This window comes from Saimiri boliviensis, chromosome 9 (assembly GCF_048565385.1).
Source record: "Saimiri boliviensis isolate mSaiBol1 chromosome 9, mSaiBol1.pri, whole genome shotgun sequence".
NCBI classification, from domain to species: Eukaryota; Metazoa; Chordata; class Mammalia; order Primates; family Cebidae; genus Saimiri; species Saimiri boliviensis.
In genome coordinates this window covers 39,733,353-39,750,487 of record NC_133457.1, presented here as the reverse complement: position 1 = coordinate 39,750,487, position 17,135 = coordinate 39,733,353, and the positions used below count along the sequence as shown (strand labels likewise).

At 39.1% G+C, this 17,135-nt stretch overlaps 1 protein-coding gene and 1 pseudogene across 4 annotated transcripts in view; one reads left to right on the top strand and one right to left on the bottom strand.

Annotated features, from left to right (window-relative positions):
- THRB (thyroid hormone receptor beta) overlaps window positions 1–17,135 on the top strand; it is a 374,638-nt gene that overhangs the window by 174,596 nt on the left and 182,907 nt on the right. The window lies entirely within an intron of this gene.
- Window positions 11,291–12,095, bottom strand: LOC101051635 (small ribosomal subunit protein eS6-like; annotated as a pseudogene).

Genomic DNA, 17,135 nt, shown 5'->3' with positions numbered 1-17,135 from the left:
GCAATGCACAGAGGAAGACCCAACATTGCTACTACAGGCATTTGGCAATAAATTTACCTCTCCATACACAGGGAAGCCTGTTCAGTAATATCCAGTGAGCATTTATTGAGCACATATTTTGTTCCAGGCATTGTGCTGGGCATTAAGAAAGCAACAGGGAAATAGACACAATCCGTCTCCTTTTGAAAGACTCACTGTCTAGTGAGAGAGTCGGAAAGTGAACATACAATTGTCATGAAGTATTATAAGTGCTTTGCAAAAGTGTATGTATTTTCAGGAGGTTTGGAAGCCCATAGCAAAGGTCCTTGGGGAGAGCAAGAAAAAGTCTTCCCCAGAAAAGTTGTCACTGGAGTGAGTGTTACAGAGAGGGGGAGGGCATCCCAGGCAAGGCATCTACCAAGCAAAGGTGTGGAGGTGAGCTTCTGCACAGGCTTCTCAAAGGTTGTTGGCACAGCTGGAGCATAACGTAAGTGCAGGAGGCACTTGCAAATGATACAGCCAGGATGTGTACAATGCTGATCATGAAGGGTGTACTTAAATGAAAATATATTTTGCAGAATTTCAGCCCAGAGAATCTCCCTTTTTGGTTTACCTGCTAACAGAAAGAATCAAGACTTCCTTTTGACTGTCTCTGGACACTGAATGTTGGCTTCTACTCACCTTTTGAAGCTAAATTGCATGAAGTTAGGCTTCTTTCTTCCTTTCTTTCTTCCTCTTTCTTTTTTCTTTTTGCCTTCCTTTCCTTCTTTCCTTCCTTCTTTCTTTCTCTCTCCCTTTCTCTCTTCCTTCCTTCCTTCCTTCCTTTCCTTCCTTCCTTCCTTCTTTCTTTCTTTCTTTTCGTTATTTCTTTCTTTCATTCTTTTTCTTTTTCTTTTCTGAAACAGGATGGAGTGCAGTGGTACCATCATAGCTCACTGCAGCCCCAACTTCCTGAAGGTCAGATGATTCTCCCAGCTCAGTCTTCCAGGTAGCAGATACTCCAGGCACATACCACCATACCCAGATAATTCTTTGTATTTTTAGTAGAGACGGGATTTTGCCGTGTTTCAGAGGCTGGGCTTAAGCAATGTGCCCACCTTGGCCTCCCAAAGTGCTGGAATTACAGGCATGAGCCACTGCACCTGGCTGAAGTTAGACTTCTTGCTATCTCTTTTTGTGGATATAGACATATTTTCTATTTAACAGTCTAGAACCAATGTGTGTTTTCCCATATATGGTAGTCTAAGAATTGAATTGTAGTTTCTTAACTAGGTTTTTGTTTTGTTTTGTTTTATATGCCTTCCAGACCCAATGCCCTAGCCAGTGCAATGGCTCTGAGTGTGACATAGACCCACTTTTAGTTTTCTTATGGGATTGAGTAATATTCTTGGTATTAGCATCTGTCCTTTTGCTTGGAGGAGTAAGGCAGACACTTATGTTTCTAATAAAAAATCTGCTCATTGAAATCAAGCCAGTCCTGACGGTGTCAGGAACCTTCTGCCCTGAGCACAACACAGGCAGTCATGGGGTATCAGAATTAGCTCCATTTTATTTAACAAACACTGATGTAGCATGAACCTCTTTCCATTTTCTATGTGGTATTCTAGCTACATAGCAACTTACTTACTTATCACAAGCACCCTAGAGTTGGAGAGTTTCCACATATGAGGAGACTGAGGCACCAAGATATTAAATAACCTTCTCAAGACGCAGGTGGAATTTGAACCCACACACTCATATTTGTAGACACCATACTGTGCTGCTGTTTTTTGCTTGCAAAAGATACAGGATAAACTCAAAGGAACAAAGTTCCTTCAACAAATCTTTGTTGAGCAACTGCCTGGTGGGTGAGTCAGTGACATCTTTGCCCCAGAAAGTCTTAACCTATTTGGAGAGACAGATAGTAATAAATGTTTGTAATGCAATGTTAACCTGAGGAGGAAAGTTACTAGCCTTGCCTGAGGAAGTTAGGGAAGGGCTTCCACCTGAAATACTACGGGCTCAGTCTTTCATGAAAAAGAATGAACAGACAGGGCAGTTCTGAGTTGTGATAAGGCAGAGCTTGTCTGGGAGGTGTCGAGTGCTATAGGGTGGAAGATGTTAAGGTGTGCTGTGGAGACTGAAGTTAGGAATAGGACTGGGGGAAGGTGGTCCTGGAGGCTGGGGGCGGGAGTCCTGTATGTGAGACTGAGGAGTAGGACTTCAGCTTGTACCCAGTGGGAAGGCATTGAGGGTTGTTAAGTAGAGGAGAGAGTTCATAAACCACCTTCTGGAGAGACCCAGTGTGGATAACATTGCAATAATTTGAGAGAGGATGAAAATTTGCAGTGTAGCTTGCTTAGAATCCAGGAGCATCAGGTGGATTGACAATGAAATGCAGAGTCTGACCTGTAGCATGTGGTGGGGGAGGAGGAACAAGGGTATGAGTAAGAGGGAGAGAAGGAAGAAGAAAGGAGGAGAAGGTGAGCACACTGTCTTCTGAAAGGAAAAAAGGAAGGGAGGAACCAAGGGAGAAAGGAAAAGAGGGAGATAAAAAGGAAGGAAGGGATGGAAAAGGGAGAGAAAATAATATGCCAATGCGTTTTTTAAAATCTTAGGATGAAATGTTACTGGTATGATAATCCTATGATTCAGGCTTTTGGAAGTATGTACTCAGCCAAATTTTGTTCTGGTGGTTCACCAGCAGTTATTGTCATGACTCTGTAGTAGCTCATTGAGATTACTTCCATCTGAAGATACTTTGTCAGGTTTATGTAAGACTTCATTTAGGGGGCATTGCCTTGGCATGCAGACAGCTTCCAGGCCTTACACACCAGCAGAAACATGTTCTCTGAAGCATGCAATAAAGCGTTTTAAATTCATAGCTGGGCACCTCAGGAACAAATAAGAGCTGCCACATGGAGCACTTTCAGAAATAATGCTTTCCAAAAAAAAAAAAAAAAAAAAAAAACAGAAACACACAGAGATAATTGAAATTCATCCTCAGAGTTGTCAAGCCTGAATCATAATGGCTTTGAACCCAAGGAAACTTTAAACATATGAGGCTTATAAAACCTTACTTTAAGCCAAATTATCACTGCCCTCTGTGCCAGTTATAAGCAGCATAATTAGCGGAGTGAACTACTTCTCCCTTCAATTATTATTATCAGGCTGGGGTACGTATATTGGAGTTGAGAGGGGAGTAAAGTTCTAATCGTGGCAGGGTCTGTAGATGTGGATAAGGTAGCATGTCAGGTGTTAGCTGTCCAGGCAGCCTCCCGGTGCTACAGGAGTCTCATTTTACTAAGGGTTTAGGTTACCACAAGCTTTGCTCATCTTCCTGCTGCAATACTGGCTTCTGTAGCAGGCCAGGAGGCATGGTGTAGATCCCGAGCCAGAGAGAGCAGCCTGGAATAGAGTGAGCTGTTTGTCTGGATGTGTTATGTGGCTAAATCCATACAGCCATGACGCCAGCCAAACATCAGTCACCACGGGCATCTAAGGTGCATTTCAAGAACTTATAGTTGGGATAGCTCAGCCACGTAATTGTAGGACGTGGCTTTGGGTCCCAGGCAGTTTATTTGCTTAGAATGCCTTCATTCTATCTGACTCGGAAGTAGAGAATGAGAAGCTCATGCTGAGGATGTAGTGATGTCGACAGGTCCTGAAAGCCCAGAGGACAGCAGGGTAAGTGTCAAACCACCCCTGTGATGCTCTCTGTGTGAACACTGAAGGAGATTGTGTTGCAATTAATGTGTGGGTCAAGACGTGTCCATAATCAGGGCATGGGCTTCCAATGGCCAACGTCTCTTAAAATTCTAATGTATCCTTGCTAAGGGTGGGATTACACAAACATACTTGTTAAGTAATTCTCATGTGTACTGAATTGGAGTTAAAAGACAAAGACAATATAATTCCTAAATTTCAAGCTTTTCTGTTGGGGATAGGGAGAGGAAGGAGGGTAATACAGTGATATAGATGATAATGCTGTGTTTTTTAAACGTTAAAAATTTTAAGAAGACTTGTAAAAGGAAAATAAATTACCTTCCTATTCTGAAATAAGACACTGAATGAATGTATGAATACAAAATTGTGATCCATTCCTAGTGCCATCCTTTGAGAGACATTTCGTTTCCTCGAGTACCATACTTGAGGAAACAACTGGGATATGTTCCAAAGAATGGCTCTGTGGAGGCTGGTGTTTGGGGTGTTCCATGTTACAAAGAAAGGCTGAAAGAACTGGGAGTGTGCACTCTGGAGAATAGAAGACTACAGGAGCGATTGCAGCTGTTTTTAAGCATGATAAGGATTGATGCACAGAGCAAGGAAGACACTTGTCCTGTATTTCCCTTGGGAAAAGTATCCTTTGGGAAAGAGGGATAATAGATCCTTCTGACAGTCTGATTTTTTAAAAAGACCTCTCCTTAGAAAACACATTTATTATAAATGCAAAATTGCCACATAATAGCAGGGATCTCATGGGATCCTGTGAAACACATGTAAAGACCTCTTGTTCTAGATGATAGGATCAACAGTGAATAAAAATTTCAGGATTCGGGTTGGTTTAAGGAAAAATTTACAAATAGTTTGGTTATTGCTGCAATGGAATTAGGCTTTTCCTAAGGTGATTCCCTCCCTCATCCCTAGAGTCTGAATGAATAATTGTGTAGAAAGAATACCTCGAGCTTTAGATTCCCCGAGACCGGGATTTGGATGCAGACAGTGCTTCTTCTAGCTGTGTGTCCTCGGACAAATCATTAAATCCTGCCAAATATCTGTGAAATGGAGATCAAAATCTATCATGAGGTGATTGGGCCAGTTAAGTGACAGCAGGTGTATAAAATGCCTATCTCAATACTAGAGTAAATCATGAACGAAAATATACTTTTCTGAGTACTTCTCAAAGGTCATGAATTGAAAAGAACGAGAAAAAGCCTAATTCCTGCCTCTGCATATGTTCTTCATGATTATGTTCCCTTTTTACTGTTAAGAATGTTATAGACAGCATTCTAGCTTTGTGTGGGAAGCTACAATAAATGTCTAACTCCAGATTTGCATCAGATTTATATTTCTGAAAAACTTTAAAAATGAACTGTTAGGTGATATTATGGTATCTTAAAGGTTTTTTAAAAAAAGCTTTTGACCCAAAGTGTAAATGAATAGTGTCAAAAGGAAATGGGCTTGAAATATTTCAAAGTGTTTTCAATGAAGAGAAACTTATCCTCAATTTCTATTAATGCAAGAGGAAATGAGGTTGTATTTTAAGGTAATAACTAATAATGGGAAAGAAAAGTATAGATCAAGTGAAAAGGGATAATACTAAATAATAATAGAGTATATAATAGGCATTAAAGGCCTTTCTTTAAGATTCTAGAGAGGAACATACTTTTCCATGGCTTTTGGTAATGGGCTTTTTGAAACATTCAATTGAGATATGAACTGGAGGCTGTGAACATTTAGTCCCGTGGGTGGCAGGATATTCTTAGCAGCTTCCAGGATGTTTGCTGCATGGGAATTGTCTTTAATTCCCCAGGCAGCAAATTTGATAGAACACGACATCCAAGACACTGCTGGCTGTGAAAGGGGGTCCCCCACCTTCAAGGAATGTGAGCCAGGGTGAGGAGTGCAGCATGTATTCCAGAAAAGATGAGTGGTACAAGCCATGATCTCCCAAGTGGTTGAGAGGAAAGAGAGAAGGCTGGAGATTGGAGCTGATGACAGCTTTCATGGAGGAAGTGAGGACTGAGCTGAGCCTTGAAAATTGGGAGTTGCTGTCTTCCCATCTCAGTAAATGGCAGCAATATTCACCCAGGTATTTAATCAAAAAACCTAGAATCATATTTGCTTCCTTTTTCCCTCACCCCCAAATCCAAACTCTCAGCAACTCCTACCTATTCTGCCTCCAAAATAGATCCTGAGTTTGCACACTCCCACCATCTCCATTTCTGTCCTCCTGGGTCAAGGCACCATCCTCCCTTTGAAATGTTTCAGTGGTCTATTAGCTGGTCTTTCTCTTTAGACTTTTGGACCATCCTCCAACCCATTTTCCACAAAGAAGCCAGAGCGATGAAGTCACCACTGTGATTTAAACTCTTTAAAGGTTTTCCATTAGACTAAAAATAAAATCTTCGCTCCTCCGCGTGGCCTTACCAGGCCCTGTGTGAGGTGGCCCAGACTCACAGATCTCACCCACTCTCCTTCTCCCCTTCACTCACCATGGCTGAGCCACGCTGGCTTCCTATGATTCTTTGATCTAGGTAGATGTACAATAGAGAAAAAAAGAATGTGAAAATTATTGAAGGCTATAGGAGATCAGTTCGCAAAATTAGCAGGAGAGCTCAGTTTTATGTAATGATTCTGTCACACAAATGTAGGCATGTAAGTAGGAAGTATGGTTGGATTTAAAGGACCTCTGGGAAGGGTCCTTTTGTATCTCAAAATTTCTCTCTTCCACCAGCCTCATTAAATTATTTTCCAGGATAATATACTTTACTAAATTCCCACCTGTAAGGAAATACAGCTGGCATTTACTGTGCCAGGTACGGTGCCAGGTACAAGAGCTATGATGATGAAAAAAATAAAATGAAAATAGACATGAGGACTCTACTTTCTTGCTGCTTTCAGACTACTGGGGACCCAGACAGTTACCACAGAAGATAATTGCAACGAGGAGTTTTACAAGGTGCCATGAGAACACATGGGTGGGGCGCCTACCTAACTCTGACTTGAGAGGTCAGAGAAAGCTTCCCAAGGGAAGGGCATTTTAGCTGAGAACTGAAATAGTGGGAAGTAGGGCAGAAGGCAAGGGCAAGCATTCAAGTTTTCTTGGCAGGGGAAACAACACCTGCAAAAAAAACAGTGTCAAGGGAGAACATGACACTTCATGGAACCCAGAAAAGTTCAGGATGATTGCAACACAGTGGCAAGATGGAGGAAGTGGAGAGAAGAGGAGCAAGATATGAGAAGTAAGTGGTGGCATGTGTGTCCAAAGCTTTATAAGCCACTGCAAGGTCTTTGGACCTATTAGTAGCAAATAAGAGGTTTTAAGCAGTGGAATTACATGATAAGTGTTGTAGGGAGCTCAGTCTGGATAGAGTATGAAGAGGTGCTAAGTGCAGAGGTTGGCAGGCCATTTGCAAGGCTGTTCTGCAGTCCAGGTGAGATATCATGTTGGTATGAACCAACGTTGAAGGAGCAAGGATGAAGAGTCCAGAAGAGAGATTTAAAAAGGGGAATTTACAACACTTGGAGATTAACTGGATGACATAGGGGTAGAGATGGAAAGAACAATAAGGATGAGTTTCCTAAGTTTCCACCTCCCAGAGGACCGTTTGCTAAGATAGGGACTCAGGTGTAAAAAGAGGCTTAGGGGAAGGCAGGAAGATGTCACATCTGTTAGTGAAATGCCTTTTAAAAAAACAAAAAACAAAAAAAAAACCTAATATCAGGTTTTCTTTGTAGCATGGGCTCTGGAATTCTGAAAGTAGATGGAGGGAAGAGTCTGTGAAAGATGGAGAAGGGAAGACGAGAGGGCATCATAGAGAACCATTGAAACCCTCCTACTTTTCCTTAAGCCGCGGCCAAGATGTCAAGCAAGTTCTGTCACTAATGCACAGTATTTAAAAGAAATATGAGTCTACTAGTTAATTGCAAAGGCTTTCCGACTGCATTTTTCTCTCGTACCTGGGATTTGCATTTTCCTCAATCAGAATTCTATCTGCTTTGGGCAAAGCCATGGCCCTGTGAGGAATAAAAGTGTTTCCTCATTTCAACTGGCTTCCCATCCCTCTTCAGCCGTACCCAGATCCTCATTTACATTTTGGATGAGTAAGTGTCTGGACTGTGTGATATTTTACAAGCTTAATGGACTTGTGAATGTGGGAGAGACAGACACAGAGAAAGATGACCGTAGATATCTGCTTGAGACACCACCCAATTAATGTCTGTGACATCATCCCACTTTAGTTGAAGGCTTCTGAAATGAGTAGCTCTTGTTTTACCTATTATTTAAACTCTTGTTAAACAATGTCCTTCCATGAGAGAGTTCCTTCCTGAGCAAGATTTTCAAACAGCAGCACTATTGACATTTTGGACCAGACAATTATTTTTGGTGGGGAGTGTCCTGTGCATTGTAGGGTATTTAACAGCATGTCTGGTCTTTACCTACTAGATGCCAGTAGAGAACCCCCGTACCCAGTAGTGACTATTACCATGTCTCCACACATTGCCAAATGTCCACTGAGAGATAAAATTGCCCCTAGTTGAGAATCATTGCTTTAGAGCAGTGGTTCTCAAAATGTAGTGCTCAGACTAGGAGCATAAGCATCACCTAAAAACTTGTTAGAACTGCCAGTTCTATGACTCTAACCCAGACCTACTGAGAAAGAAAAACTCTAGGGGTGGGGCCCAAAAATCTGTGTTTAAGGAGCCCTTCAGGTGATTCTGATGCACACTGAAGTTTGAGAACCACTGCTGTAGAGCAAATGAGTGGTCACTGACATTCTGGAAGAAGTAGTTGTTTATTCAAAGAAAGATTTAGAATAAAGGAAAGTCTTCTCTCTTCTGTTTTCCTTTCCCTTTTAAGTAATGAAATGAAAGTACATAATTTTATTTTTAAAAAGCAAAGGTTATTGATAAATAGTTTCCTATCATGGAAAATTCTTAGAAAACAATTTTTAAGTCACATGAAAATGTTGTTACTCTGAACAGAATTCCTTTTTCCCAAGTTCACAAAGATTAACCAGTAATGGCAGATTGAGTATCATGTCAACAAAGAGAGATTTTTAAATAAGCACACAGAGAAACATTTTGCAAGTAGAATAGAAATGTGACATAGAGCTTCCAATGTAATATATGGCTCCTATTTCGGGTAGCAGGTCCACTTGCCTGCCCCAGTATTCAATAGCTTTGGGGAAGCAAATCCAGATGTCTGTGCAAATTAATCCTTTCCTCTCTGTTCTTCCTTAGCTTTCTTTTCCACTTGTTTGTTCACTTTTCTACCCAATACAGCACTGAATAGGTGAACTGAGTTTTCTAATTAATTTGAGCAATGGTTTTATAATGCATCCTACAAATTTTACAGGTTCAGATCAAATTTTTATTTTATTTTTCAAGTGTACTTTCTTTTTTTTTTTTTTTTTTTTTTTTTTTTGAGACGGAGTTTCACTCTTGCTACCCAGGCTAGAGTGCAATGGCACGCTCTCGGCTCACCACAACCTCCGCCTCCTGGGTTCAGGCAATTCTCCTGCCTCAGCCTCCTGAGTAGCTGGGATTACAGGCATGTGCCACCATGCCCAGCTAATTTTTTTGTATTTTTAGTACAGATGGTGTTTCACCGTGTTGACCAGGATGGTCTCGATCTCTTGACCTCGTGATCCACCCACCTCGGCCTCCCAAAGTGCTGGGATTACAGGCTTGAGCCACCGCGCCCGGCTTTCAAGTGTATTTTCAAATTCTATGCATTGCCAAAAAATTTAGTGATGTCAGTGTCTTCCCTGAAATGCTTAATGGATCCCTGAACATTACATTAGATTCCAAAAATACTTATATCAAAAAAAGAAATGATGCTCCAACTTAAATAATTATTTTTAGTTAAAGGCATAACAAAATAAGGAAGATAAACTTAGTAAAACATTTGAATTCATTCTTCATTTTTTATGTATTGATTTGTTCAAAAGATGTTTATTGAATGTCAACTATGTACCAGAAATAAGACAAATACAGTAGACACTTTATGACCTCATGGAGCTTACATTTTTTTCTGCAGGCTGAAGGGAAGGCGGGGTGAACAGACAGAAAACAACTCAACATTTCAAACTTTGGATTACACCCGGTTAGTGGGTTGTGAGATCAAGTTAGTGGGATATAAACAGCTTTTGTGATCGTACCTTTAATGAACAAATTCAAATAAAGTAAAGAAACCAGACTTTTTTCTGCTAACACTTCTTGAGTGTGTTGTTTCGTCAATCTACTTTTTCAGTTGTGTGCGTGTGCATGAATTAATGTGAAACATTTCTCATTATGAGCTTATAAAATTTGAAAAATATTTTTTAAAAAATTTGAAAAATATTAGAATTCTAAAATACTGAAATAAATGGAATCAGTTTACATTGTAATGCATACTATAAAAAGGCCAAGAAGCTAAGGTATAAAATAACAAAAATGTGGAGTACAAGGAGGTGGAACCCACTTTTGCTGTGTGGTCAGAGATGGCCCCTCTGATGAAGCAGTATTCCAACTAGACCCGGCCAAGAAACAGGATCCAGAGGAAAGGGTAGGAAAGAGCTTTCCAGACAAAGGGAGCAGCAAGGGCAAAGGTTCTGTTTGGGGCCTGAGTAGCTGGGATATGGTAGTTTAAAAGGCAAGGAAAATAAACAATTTATTTCTTTCCTCCCCAGGAAGGAAGATTCTAGAACTTTTGGTTGATAGAGGCACAAAAACAAAAGGGGAACATGAACCCTTTCCATAACTGATGAAGAGCTTTATTTCAAAGACATGGAAAATCTCCAATTCAAATAATTACAGAAAGAAAACATATTCAATTAAAATTGAGCAAATATTCATTGAGTTTATACCATGGGCAAAGTGTTAGCTATGGTAAATTCAAAGATGAACACAAAATTTACACTGTAAATGTAGAGTTCTAAGTACACATCTACATAAAAGACCAAAGATTATAATCTACCTATTAATAAAACAATTTTCCTTTCTCCTGTTTAACAAGGCATTTTCACATGCCTCAAATTTACTCTTCTCTATTTGTCTTTATAACAGACATTTCATTCACTCCAGAATGATTCCTGCCTTTTTAGCTACCTACTCTAATTTACATTTCAAAAGAGAGGGATGTTCTGTATCCACTAGTGATTTTACATAGTAGGACCTCAAACAAGGCTTGGCAAAGACACTTAAAACCTTCATAACACTTGGCCAGGCATGCTGGCTCATGCCTGAAGCAGGCAGATCAGGAGTTGGAGACTAACCTGACCAACGTGGTGAAACCGCGTCTCTACTAAAAATACAAAATTGAGCTGGGTGTCATGGCATGTGCCTGTAATCCCAGCTACTCAGGAGGCTGAGGCAGGGGAACTGCTTGAACCCGGGAGGCAGAGGTTGCAATGAGCTGAAATCACACCGCTGCACTCCAGCCTGGGTGACAGAGTGAGACTCCATCTCAAAAAAAGAAAAAAAAAAAGCCTTTATAACACCCTAATCTTGTGCTGTTAAGCGTCCCTAATTCTTTCACAGAATTCCAAATTTTAAAGCCTGTACTTTCATAGTAGTTATGCCTATGTTTCTAACAAACTTATCATTATTGTTATTGATAATATCATTCTTTTTTTTTTTTGAGTCTGATCTTATTTATTTGTTACTCAAAAAATCTTATTTCTGACTGGATTCAGACTTAGAAGTAGAAGCTCGCAGAGACGAAAGTCTGCGTCTCTTTGCAATTTGTTCCTGGCGCTTCTCTTTAGCCTCCTTCATTCTCTTGGCCAAAAGTTTAGCATATTCTGCGGCCTCTTCCTTGTTTTTCTTAGTCCGCTGCTTCTTCAGCGCAATACGCCGCCGTTTGTGCTGCAGGACACGTGGAGGAAGGAGACGCTGAATCTTGGGTGCTTTAGTCCTCGGTTTCTTACCTTCTTTGTTTAAGGGCTTTTTTACAACATACTGGCGGACATCACCTTTTTTAGAGAGGTTGAAAAGTTTGCAGATTCTGCTAGCTCTTTTGGGCCCCAGGCGACGAGGCACGGTGGTATCAGTCCAGGAATATCCTTCTCTCCTTTTTTTACAATAACCAAGTTGAGAACACTCAGATTAGCATCCACAATGCAACCACGAACTGATTTTCTCTTTCTTTCTCCAGTTCTCCTTGGTCTGTAACAGGAATGCCCCTTACTCAGTAGCAGGCGGACACGGCCATGAGTCAAGACACCTCGTTTAATGGGGAAACCTTGCTTGTCGTTCCCACCACTGATTCGGACCACATAACCCTTCCTTTCTTCACCCAGAGCGTCAGCAGCAACTTTTTTCGCCATCCGCTTCTCATAAAAAGTACGAAGTTTGCGTTCATCATCCACTTCAATGAGTTTCTGGCAGCCAGTGGCTGGGAAGGAGATGTTCAGCTTCATCTTGAAGCAGCTATCGATAATATCATTCTTTTAATATACTCTATCTCCTTGCCATCTCCCTTAGTAAATTTAACTTCCTAGTGCTTCTTTTGTTTTAATTTTTTGTGTTTAATTTAAAAAATTTTTTTTTCTTTCCCTCCAACTTTAAGTTCCAGGGTACATGTGCAGGATGTGCAAGTTTGTTACATAGGTAGACATGTTCATGGTGGTTCTTATTTTACAACCCTGCCTAACATCCCTTCCCCTACCTTTCTGACAACTTACAGCCTTCCCTTCTTCAAAACTCAATCTTTCATTTCCTTTGCCCAGTGGGCAAAATTCACAGAGGCTGCAGCCATGACAACAAAAGCTAATTCAGTGGTTGTCCATATATACTCATAGTCTTAACTTGACCATAGTGAACTATGGAAACCTAGGCCAGTAGCTAATGGCCTGGAACCTCTGGAGGCAACTGGAACCTGGTAGAAATCTTTGAGTATGGACAGAGCAAAGTCATAGGGAAATTCTTGAAGGACCCTTTAAGCAAATTTGCAGTCACATCAAGCGTTTACTAAATATTCATATTCTTTCCAGCAGTAATTTTGGAATCCTCTGGAATGCTTCTGAAAACATTTTCTTAAAAAACCATCCAGAATTCAGAAATAAATTTGGCACAGAAGGTTATTTGTGGCATTATTTGTATTTGGAAATCAGCCAAATAACTTTCGATAGGAGAATGTTAACTATGTAATATTGTATATATATGGTGAACTATATAACGTTGTTGAAAGTGCTGTTTATGAAGAGGTTACGGCATGGGAAAATGGTTCAGTTATAATGTTAAGTGGAAAAGGATAAAAAGGGAATTTATTTAGAATTTCAACTATATAAAAAACAGATGCATAAAAAAACTAAAGGAAATAAGAGTTGAGAGATCTGGATAGTTGCATTACTAGCAATTTTTTAATACTTTTCTGTAGTTTAAATGTTTTCTCCTATGAGCCTGTGTTCCTTTTGTATCCTAAACAAATAAACTTCAACTCAGATGTTATCATGTTATTTCTTTTCAGTAAATGTAAAAATAATTCATGGTTTCAGATAGTGTTCAACATACACTAGGCACTGTGTAGGATATCAAAATTTGCTTGTCAACATCTGTGAGTATATACTTGTTTAGTTTAATTACAAAATATTGCCAAATAAAGCAACATTAATATTTTATTATAATTTATTATATAAAAACAGCCAAGAACTCTCATATCAGGCTTCATTTTTTATTGTGAGAAAAAAATGATCATAATTGTGGTTTGCTTTCAAAATATGAATTTTTTTAGAACCAGATATGATAGACTAATTAATTATCTCATAATAAATAATGTCCCTCCCTAAGGGATTACTAAACTCTTATCAGTTAGTTGTAGGAACGTAAAGAGAAACTGTTTTCATGCAGATAGATTTTAACTCTCTTGAGAAGTTTTATCAAACTGCAACCCTACATGGTTACAGGGTTGTATATCACATTCTGCAAGGTACAGTAATGTGCCAGTTCAAGGACTCGGAGCAATGGGCAGGAAGCAGAAGGTGTAAGCCTAACATTTTGTTTCTTGACCCAGTTGCCAAAGTGTGTTAAGCCTTAGGAAAAAACTGAGACCAGCTCTTCTGATCACCTTCAAAATTTGGTGATGCAGCCACCACCATTCCTAGAGTCCAAATCAGCAAGATACATGCAGGCAAACACAAAGAAAACTTATGCTATTTTTCTTTGGGAGAATTTTTCCCTTGTTCCCCAGGGCACTTATAATTCCTACTTTGAGGGACTCTATATTTATGACAACCCAATCATCTTGGCCTGTGCACTGCCTCTCAGTATGAGGAACCAGAGCCCTCTGTGGAAGGCAGCTTTATAGGGGAGACCACACTGTTGACAGATTCCTGCCTCCTCCCTGTGGGTGGTCTGAGGCAGGGAAATCTGAGCTTTCCATCACAGGCCTGGCATGTGCCAGGAAATTTGGATTTGGGGAGCTGCTATCTATTACAGTTATGAACCTCCCAAAAACCAGAATTGCAGGTAACCAATATTCTTTCTGCATGCCAAAGCAAACACCAGGCCTTTAATCCTCAAATGACTGGGCTATTAATATTAAAATTGTTTCTATTATATAGCCTGGGTAAAAATGTGTTGGTTTTTGAGGTAAAGCAATTTTTAAAAATTGGACTTTTACTTTGAAACATGTCTAAATTAACAAGGGGACGAAGTATGTTATCTGTTGGAAGAAACACTTTTAGAAGCCCATTGGAGGAGATGGACTCAGATTTCTTGGGAGTCAGCCCAGTCTTGAAAAAATGTTCTAAGAAGTTTAGTAAGAGATGCCAAGGCATGATTAGAGGAAGGTAAACCTGATTTTGAATCCTGCACAGAACTAGGTATCCTTGGGAAAGTTCCTGAAATTTTCTGATCCTTTCTGTCCTCATCTAAAAAATGGAGCTAGTAATAACTACTTTTTATGGTAGATATAGAGGGAAATGAGATAATGAATGGATGTGAAATGCCTGAAGTCTGTGGTGTGAAACTCACATATCTCTTTACCTCATTGTTAAAATATATTAAAATGCTTCCAACCCCTTATAACAGGTTTGCCTTTACAATGAAGGTACACTTCTTCTCAATTGCTAATGAGAATGCGGTACGCAAATAGCCATGTCTAAATTAGTTTCAGATCAATTACCACTATGATTTCTACCACTATGTAAGCAGCTACTAGTAATCCTTCTTGACCTCACCCTGCACAAGCAGCTTCTATTGCTAGCAGGAGTCCCAACCCCAGGGTGTTGTTGCTACATCCATCACCTGACCCAACACACCATGTACTCACACTGAGCTCACACACAGCTGCTAATTCTTACCTCCATGCCTCCATGTCCTGTGGCCTCTATAGAAATAATTTTACAGGTAGTAATAGGGATCAATGCAAGGTATATCTATACGTGAAAGATATTTGTTATGCAAAACAAGAATTTTGTGAGAGGAAAAATTTGTACAGGCAAGCTCAAAGTTATGTCTAGAAAATAGATTGTGATGTTGAAAAAAAAAAAAAAAAAGAAAGGGAAGCAGATAAATACAGTAGATATGGTCCTGAAGATAACCCAACCTGTAGCTTTTTATATATAAAATGTATGCCAGCTACCTCTACAGCAATGGTTTTCAGAATGTAGCATGCCCTTGAATCACCTTGGATTCCTGGATGCCCAACCCGAGTTTCTGCTTCAGTAGGTCTGGGGGAGGACAGATAATCTGCCATTCTAACAAGATCCCTTATGATGCTGATGCTGCTGGTCCAGAAAACACACTATGAGAACCACTGATCTATATAATTCATAAAACAAACTCAGGAGGTTTTCATCTTTTTCAATGGACGAGGCTCGTTTAAATAGCATTGGAATTAGCTGTGCTTTAAAAGTTAAATCTAGCTGTGAAATCATTTAATCCTGATGCTTCCCTCCCGCCTTTTAAATGATAGACTTTTAATCACCATTTTTGTCTCTTCTTATTAAATTTTAGTACTTCCTCTTAGGTCAGTTAATTTCCATTTTGCCAAGAAATCATCCATCTTTTTCTAGGTTTTTATTTCTATTACAATGGGGTTAGTTGTAGTACTTTCTTAATAATCATTTTCATCTTTGTATGCATGTTTTTCTCTATTTGCTCAATCCTAGCATTACCCCTTCTTCTTCCTTTAATCATACTCATGAGATGGTTAAAAATTTAAAGAACCAGCTTTTGAATGTATTTGTTCTTTCGACCATTTTTGTTTTCCACTATATTTCAGCATGCATCTTTATTAATTTCTTCTTCATACTTCACTTAGGTTTATGTTTTTGTTCTTCATGAAACTTATGAAGGTTAGTACTATGCTAATGTCTTAGTCCTTTAACAATGAAGCTATTATAGCTATAAGCCACCCATTTTTCCTCTGATTATAGCTTGAGCTATGTTTCATAACTTTGGATGGAACATAATCTCTTTTTTGATACTAGATAACTTACTATTTTAATTTTGCTTTTATCATGAATTCTACAGCTATTTTGAAGGATGTTTCTTATTTTTCAAGTAGATAAAATTTACTAGCTATTGCTTTGTTATTTAAAATCAATTTTATTTGCTTATGATCCAAGATTATATTCTATCAAAATGTCTACTTCTAAAAAAGAAGTTAAGGTGTTCATTTTAACCTTATGATTTATATTTTATTAATACTCCATGGACAATCAGAAATCTATTTAACTCATATGATATGAGTCCTATATACAAATCTATTAGATTGTGTAGAATATGTTATCCAAATATTTGTCTCCTTTCTTGTATTTGAGCTCCTTGATCAACTCTAAAAGTTTCAAAATCATTTCCCCGAAGCTATTATATTCTTTATTCTAAAATCTGACCAATAAAATACAGACAAAAAATATAAGCCAACTTCACATATACACATAAGGATAAACTTTTGAATAAAATATTACCAAGTAAATTCCAAATCCATCTCAAAAGAATAATACTCTATGATCAAGAAGAATTTATTCCTGGAATTAAACATGATTTAAAGTTAGGGAATCTACCCAATTATTTGTCTGATTAATAAATTAAAGGAGGAAGAAAGGTTTCTAACAGTATATATAGAAAACACATCTGTAAAATTGAGCAGCCATCTTTAATTTTAAAAAGCTTAGTTGCTGTCACTTTCTGTTTCACTTAAACATGATAAATACTATCCACCAAAAAACTATCAAGTAACAGAATTCTAATGGTAAAACTCTCAGGCTCCTTGTAGTAAAATTAGGCATAAGAGAATGTGTCAACTATCTCTTGTCTCAGTAATGCTGCATAACTACCAAACTTCAGTGATGAGCAATAATTAACATGTGTAGCTCACAGTGAGGATCAGAGGATCTGGGCTGGGCCTGCTTCACATCTGTGATCAGCTGTGGATCATCTCAGAAGCTTTGCGATGATAATCAGGCGTATTCATGTGTCGGGTGTCTGGGGCTGGCTAGCAATGGGCTGATTGAGGATGGCTT